This window comes from Oryctolagus cuniculus, chromosome 1 (assembly GCF_051225735.1).
Source record: "Oryctolagus cuniculus isolate XC-2025 breed Fujian yellow rabbit chromosome 1, ASM5122573v1, whole genome shotgun sequence".
Lineage (NCBI taxonomy): Eukaryota > Metazoa > Chordata > Mammalia > Lagomorpha > Leporidae > Oryctolagus > Oryctolagus cuniculus.
The window spans coordinates 1,443,826-1,451,241 of record NC_142867.1 but is presented as its reverse complement, the minus strand read 5'-3'; the positions used below and the strand labels follow the sequence as shown (position 1 = coordinate 1,451,241).

At 65.8% G+C, this 7,416-nt stretch overlaps 1 long non-coding RNA gene across 1 annotated transcript; it reads right to left on the bottom strand.

The window, feature by feature from the left end:
* Positions 1-519: 519 nt before the first annotated feature.
* Positions 520-6,923, bottom strand: LOC149128235 (uncharacterized). The gene is made up of 2 exons (XR_016212182.1): positions 6,690-6,923; positions 520-750 (listed from the first exon to the last, which is right to left on the bottom strand). It is a non-coding gene; the product is annotated as an uncharacterized LOC149128235 (long non-coding RNA).
* Positions 6,924-7,416: the final 493 nt, after the last annotated feature.

Sequence of the window (7,416 nt, the reverse complement as noted above, 5' to 3'; positions counted from 1 at the left end):
ACAGCCCCTGGAGCGGCTTTCCTGCCAGCTGGCAGCCCCAGGCTCTCGCCACGCAGGGCAGGCTGGACTCTGGTGCGTGGGCTGCAGAGACAGCATGGGGCAGCCTCTGCGTGGCCTCCGTGTCCAGCCCCTGCGCACCCAGAACCGTGAGACAGGCCCCCCCGGGACCTCGCTGAGCCTCCCCAGGCTGCTCGCCTGAGGCATAGACAGCAGGATTGTAGCTGAGAGACCGTGAGGGCGGGTGGGCGGCTGCAGAGCTGGCCACAGCAAGAGCAGCCAGGCCGGGCCCCTTCCCGGCAGCTCCAGGAGCCCAGACCCAGGAGGCCGGGCGAGAGCCCGTGAGAGAGGACGCGGCCTCTGCTGAGACTCAGAGCCCCAGCCCCAGCCCTGAGCTGCACACGGAGCCCCTGACGGCTCCCAGCATCCTTTGCACAGGGCTGCAGGATCCCTGCTTTCCGGGAAGGCAGATCAGCTTGTCCGGATCCGGGATCTGACAGCACAAGTGGTGTTGACTGCTAGTTTTTTGTTTCAAAGACTTATTTATTTATTTGAACGGCAGAATGACAGAGAGCGGGAAGGAGGGAGAGAGAGGTCTTCCATCTGCTGGTTCACTCCCCAAATGGCCACAATGACCAGGGCTGGGCCCATCCGAAGCCAGGAGCCAGGATTTTCTTCCGGGTCTCCCACATGGGTGCAGGGTCCAAGCATGTGGGCCGTCCTCCACTGTTTTCCCAGGCCATCAACAGGGAGCTGGATGGGAAGAGGAGCAGCCAGGACTCGAACCGGCGCCCATGTGGGATCTGGTGTTGCAGGTGGCGGCTTCACCCTCAGAGCCACAGGGCCGGGCTGCCAGCTGGTGTTCCACCCCTGCACCTGCCTCTGGGCCTCAGGCCTTGTGGCCTGCTAGGTGGGTGGGGCCCAGGAGCTGGGGCAGGGGCCACTCTGACCCCCTCTGGTGCTAAGCATCCCGTCCAGTGGCCCACCTCCACCCCGCACTCCAGGAAGCCAGGCAAGCCTGAAACAATTCAACAGGGGCAAAAGCAGGGGCTGTTTTAAACAGGGGCAGCCCCGCGGTGCCAGCCAGCGCCGCTGACCCAGCCCTGCCCCCCGGGGGACGCCGGGCCAAGCAGGCCCTACCAGCTTTGCTGAGAGGCCTCGAAGGACTGGGCGACCCCTCCATCTCCCCCCAGCAACCCTGGCCCTGGCCTGGGCTCCCACCCCCACCCTGGTGTGGGAGCTCCCTGCCGTCCACCAGCCCCGGCTGCACAGGGGGTCCTGGGGGGGTCTGGCCCTGACCCTCTGTACAGACACTTGGCACTCAGCAAGTAACAGCCTTCAGTGAGGCTGCAGGTGTGGAAGGCAGGCAGGGGCAGGGGCCGGCTGCTCCCTGGTCAGGGGTCCCCTGAGAGTCCTGGTTCCCCAAGGGGCATGGCCCCAGAGCTGACCTGGTTAGCTCGTCTCAGACCACACCCTGTCCCTGGGCAGGGGGTCTGCACACTCAGCAGAAGCAGGGCCTCCCCGTGCCCCCACTGTCCACCCCCAGCCTGACCCCCAGGGCCGGCAAAGTGCGGGGCCCCCTTGTACAGTGTGCGGGGCCCCCTCGTACAGTGTGCGGGGCGGGAAGCTGAACCCCACACAGCGGGGACATCCCCGGGGCTTGGTACCCCACCCGGCCCTGAGGCCCAGGCGGCATAGGGACCCTCGCACTCCCAGCAATGGAGTCAGGGCTTGGGGCTGGGCAGGGAAGGGATCATGTGGCAGGATGGGCCAGGCCACAGAGCCCCCATTTCAGAGGTGCCACCGGGCGGGGCTGGACAGCACCAGGGGCTGGGGGTGTGGTCATTCACTTGATGGAGGCCATGGCACCGAGGGGAGGCCACACCCCCTCAACCTCCCCCTGCAGCCCAGCCTTCCTGACCCTGTGCCGTGCAAACCCCTCACCTGTGCCCTCCATGTGCCGGCCCCACCCCCTTGAGCACCTGGACCCCTGCCTGTGCCCCCAGAACCAGCTCCATGCCGTCATCTCCCCATGAAGCCCACCTCCCCTCCCACCTGCCCTGACCCTCAGGCACCACCCTGGCCACCCCGCTGCCCATCAGGGGCTTGGCAGCGGACGTCACGCTCGTTCCCCAAGTCCTGACACTGGATCCACAGAAGGGCGGGGTTGCCGGGCCCCCTGGTGTGAGCACTTCTCTCTCTGGGGGCGTGGCTTGCCGAACATGCCCCTCCCCCCACTCCAGGGGCAGGGGCGAACCCCAGGCCCCACAGGTCCAGTGGCCGGGGAAGCGGCAGAACCGATTTTGAAATCCTGAAAATGTTTTTCCTTTGTTTTGTTTTATTTAGAAATTTCCCAAATTTTTACCAAGTTAAAGAGACAACCACAAGAATGTGTAGCCCGGGTGGACGGCTGGCATAAACAGCCCCTCCCCACTGCCCAGCCCCCGCACCCCCAAACCACGGCCCCCAACTCAGCAGCAAAAAATGCCAACCACGTCTAGGGAAAGAGGCAGCGACCCGGATGAAGCCGGCCGGGGGCACGGCGCGCCAGGGCACATGTGTGTGTGTGCGTGTGTAACACATAGGTACACCAGCACAGTGCGTGCACTCACACGTGAGCACACTCGCTGCCGGGCACGGGAGCTCGGGGCGGGGGGTGCAGCTGCTGGCTGCAGCCCCCGATGGCCCTCCCAGCCCTGGCCCAGCCCCTGCCTCTGTGCCCCTCCACATACCTCCCAAAGAGCTTTGGGAATCCTGGGGGCTGGCGGGTCGGAAGCCCTGCTGGGCGGGAGGGGGTCCAGCTCTCGGTGCTGGGGACCCCAGGACCGTCCAGGCCACAGCAGACCCACCCTGCACAAAGCCTTAGGTTGCAGAATGCGGGACTCCGTTCCCGAGGAGAGGCCCTGGGAGACGCAGGGACAGCCCCAAGAACTGGCCACGAGGACCACCTTTAGCCTCGCCCAGGCTGCACCCCGGGGCGGCTTGGCCCCCAGTGCTGAGGCTGCAGCCTGGACACGGCCTTCTCGGCCCGTCTGTGGGCCCGCCTCTCCCACAGAATCTACCTGGTCAAGTGGATTCTCGGGGGCCATGGGTCTCACCATCCCCCACCCTGGGGTCTCACGCATATAAGAAACCACGCTGGGATGGCACCTGGGACTCCCATCTCCGAAGCCCCTCCCAGGCACCCAGGAACCGGCTGTGGGCGTCCCAGGCCCGGCGGGGGGGGGGGGGCACCGCACACCCAGGCCCTCCCAGCGCCGCCTCACCTCTGGGCAGCTGAGCTGGCCTCGGGAAATTTTCCTGGCCCAGAGACAGGAAGGAGAGGATCTCGGCCCTTCCGGAATGTTTACTACACCAGGAAATTAATTCACTCGGCACGGGCCTCGGTGACGAGAACAGAAACACCCAGGAACAGAGCAGACTGGGCGCCGGGCTCCCCGCTGCGCGGGGGAGGGAGCTAGACTCCGGCCGCTGGCTCGGGCCACGACCCCCCACCCACCAGGTCTCCGTCCGCCCAGACTGCACCGAGCCGTTGCCGCCCGTCCCACATGGCCGGCTCGTTTCTCCCCTGATACCCAGGCGCCAGGCGTGGGGCACTGACTCGCGAGTGCGGAGGGGCACGCCCAGCGCCAGCCCCGGCTCGTGGGCCAGCTGCCCAGCCGCTCAGCCCGGCCCGGGAGAGCCGCTGGGACCTGCTGCCTGGGCTGGCCCAGGCCTGGGCGGGAGGTGGTCAGCCGAGCTGGGGTGATGCTCCCGGCCAGCTCTGGGCCACCAGCTGGGCCTCACACGTCGCTGGGGGAAGGGCCAGGGAGACAGCAGGCGGCACCCAAGTTGCAGGCAGGATCTGCACCGGGACAGAGCCCGGCTCTCTCGGACACGTTCCCTCGGCCTCCGTCCCTGGGGTGGGAGGCCCCACGGAGTCCCCTGGCTGCCAGTTGCCAGTCCCCTGCCTCAGGCTGCACCTCAGCTTGGCGCTGACAGCCAGACCACCCCTCCCCCTCCCTGCCATGTGCGTGCACCTGTCGTCCGTGGCTGGGCCAGCTGACCGGGCACCAGGGGTGAGCGGAGGGCTGAGCGGCTCCCGGCCGGCTCCCGGTGCATCTTGGGCACCAGATCCGGCCAGACAGCCCCTTGCTCGCCTTGTCCCTTCAGGCTTCCTGCTCCTCTCGGCCCCACACCAGCTTGGCCCAAGCCCAGGGCAGCCCCAGGCTCTCTTCTCTGCCCGGGAGACTCACGTTCAGAACCCCCAGACCCTGGCCAGCGCCCCGCTTACTGCCTCTCCAGCTGCCCAGGGGCCCAGGAGCGACGCAGGCCAGCCTGGGGAGCCCAGGACACATCCTGGCCCTGGGAGGTTCGTCTGCAAGTGGAAGCAGGCGGGGGCCGTGCGTGGACGCCCTTGGGCCCCCATGGGTCAGCCAAAGGGACTTGACCTTGGCAAAAGCTCGGGCAGTGGACGTTGTGGCACAGCTGGTTAAGCCGCCGCTTGGGACACCCCCGTCTCATATCAATGCACAGTGCCAGCTGCTCCACTTCCAATCCAGCTCCCTGCTGACGCACCTGGGACACAGCAGGGGGTGGTTCAAGTGCTCGGGCACCTACACCCAGGTGGGAGACCCAGATGGAGCTCCTGGCTCCTGGCTTCAGCCTGGTTCAGCCCTGACTGTTTAAGGGCATCTGGGGACTGAACCAAGTAGATGGAAGACACCCCCTCCCTCAGGGCTGGCGCTGTGCTGCAGTGGGTTAAGCCACCGTCTGCAACACTGGCATCCCATTTGGGTGCTAGTTGGAGTCCCGGCTGCTCCACTTCCCATCCAGCTCCCTGCTAATGTGCCTGGGAAAGCAGCTGGAGAGGGCCCAAGTGCTTGGGCCCCTGCACCCACCTGGGAGACGTTGATGAATCTCCTGGGTCCTGGCTTTGATCTGGCCCAGTCATGGCCATTGCGGCCATTTGGGAAGTGAACCAGTAGATGGAAGATTCTTTCTCTGTCACTCCCTCTCTCTGTATAACTCTGACTTTCAAATAAACAAATGTCTTTTAAAGATATCCTCTCCCTCCCTCTCTCTCTCTCTCTCTCTCTCTCTCAAAATTTATTTATTTATTTGAAAGTCAGAGCTTCACAGAGAGAGGAGAGGCAGAGACAGAGAGGAGAGAGAGAGAGAGAGAGGTCTTCCATCCGCTGGTTCACTCCCCAATTGGCTGCAACAGCCAGAGCTGTGCTGATCCAAAGCCAGGAGCCAGGAGCCTCTTCCGGGTCTCCCACGCGGGTGCAGGGGCCCAAGGACTTGGGCCATCTTCCGCTGCTTTCCCAGGCCACAGCAGAGAGCTGGATCGGAAGTGGAGCAGCTGAGACTCGAACCAGCACCCATATGAGATGCCAAGCACTGGAGGCGGCGGCTTTACCCACCACGCTTCTGTGCCAGCCCCTCTCTCTCCTTTTCAAGCAAATGAGAAAATAAAAACTTTTAAAAGCTCAAGACCCCTTTGCTTCCTGAAGCAGACAAACTGCCCACCCTGTCCAGGCCCCGCCCCTACTGGCCCCTCCCGCTGTGTCACCGAGCCTTTGGGGAGCTCCCAGTGTCACCCCTCCCCTGGGAGATGTTCCCCCCCCCCCCCCGCCAAGGGTCCTGCTGTGGCTCCAGCTCAGCCAGGATCAACCTGACCCTGCCCGGCACCTGTGGCCCCATCCTGACACACACGGCCCCAGCCACGCCATCCCCCATGGGTCCCCCAGCACACGGAGCCCCCTGATGGCAGCGACCCCTCCCCCTTCCTCCAGGGACAGCTGAAGAGTCTCCTTCTAGCAAGGATGCACCCACCTACTGACAGTAAAGAAGCCAGGTCTTCCAGAAGTTTCCATGGTCTCCAAGATCAAAGGGACCCCAGGCTCGTGAGAGACCCACAGGGAGATGGCCAGGGGGCCGGCGGTAGGGAGCCCACTCCCATCGCAGCCCCAGCTCAAAGGACCAAACCCGACCCGGCTGCACTGCGAGGAGGCGGGGGGCCCCTGTTCCTGCAGGGCCCTCACCCTCGGGGGGCAGGGAGGACCTCCTGGGCTGCAAGGGGACAAGGACTCCCTGGTGTTCTCAGGGCTCCCGGGAAACCTGGCGGTGGGGATGTGGTGCCACACAGGCAGAGTGGCGGCCGGCTGGCACCGGGCGTTGCTCCTCTACCAAGGGCAGGAGGCGGAGGGCCCAGGACCCTGCCTTGCTGGGCGTCGCCCCCGGGGTCCTGCTGGAGCTCCAGGGATCCTGTCCAGGGCACTCGGCTCCCACCCTCGGCCCCACCTGGTACCCTCCGGCTCCTGCCCCGCACTGTGACGGTCACTAGCTCCTGGGCCTGCGCTGTGGCCCATGTCCCCTCTAGATCAAGTGCCTCATGGGCAGAATACAAACAGAAGCCTGGACACAGCCAAGAAGCCAGACCCAGCTCGGGGCAGGGCCTCCCTCCTTCCACTGCGAGGCCGTGCCCAGGGCCACACTGAACCTGAACCCAGAACTCCACCCACAGTCAGCCTGGTGCCCCCTCACACCCCCCTTCCCTTCCTGCGCCCCCTCCCCAGCCCCTGCAGTCCCCTGCAGCCAGCTGTCACCACCCTGGTGAGCCCCCTCCAGGCTTCTTATGAACCCCTGGGCTCGGCACATCCACCAGGCCCCACCCTGCCCACCCTCCAGAGAGCCAAATCCAGCCGCACCTGCTGCCTGGGGCCTCGTCCTGTCCCACATGGGGGCATCAGATCATCAAGGGCTCCTGACCCTGGCTGGATGTCCGCCTCCAGGGATGGCGCTCCACCTGCCCGCCGCTGCCATTGTCAAGTGTAACTGAACCCTCCACGTCAGCCCTACCCTCTGGCCTGGGGCAGCCCCTGGGAGGCATGGCTCCACGGGGCCGAGGGGCCGACTGTCCAGGCTGCTGGACAGGGCGCACCCTGCACTCCCCTGCCCATTCACCCGAGGACCACGCCCCCACTGTGGCCCTGCCCAGAACCCGGAGGCTGGGAGCCGTGGGTGGAGCTTGTCTGAGGATGGTGCCTGCGCCTCTGACCTCCTGCTAGCCAGCGGGGAGCCTGGGTGGACCGTGGGGAAGGGTGGCCACTGCACGCCGTGGCCCTGACCCCCAGGAGGCCTCAGTGGGCCACATGGGGAAGTTCCACTGCCATGGCAGTCAGGCCTGGAAGGCGCAGCCCCTGGGCGGCCTGAGGCTGGCCGTGGTGGGGTAGAGCACACAGCAGGAGCCCAGCTCCTCTCATGTGGATCCCCAGGGCCCCCCCTCGGAGAGGCCCCAGCATCCTGCCCCACGCCCCCTGCCCCAAGGCCATCTCGCTTTGGGACCTCATTCAGCCCCCGTTTATTCATCGGGCATCTCCCGGACACCTGCTGCTTGCCCCCGCTGGGCTCCAAGAGGTGTGCTCCCCACCGGGG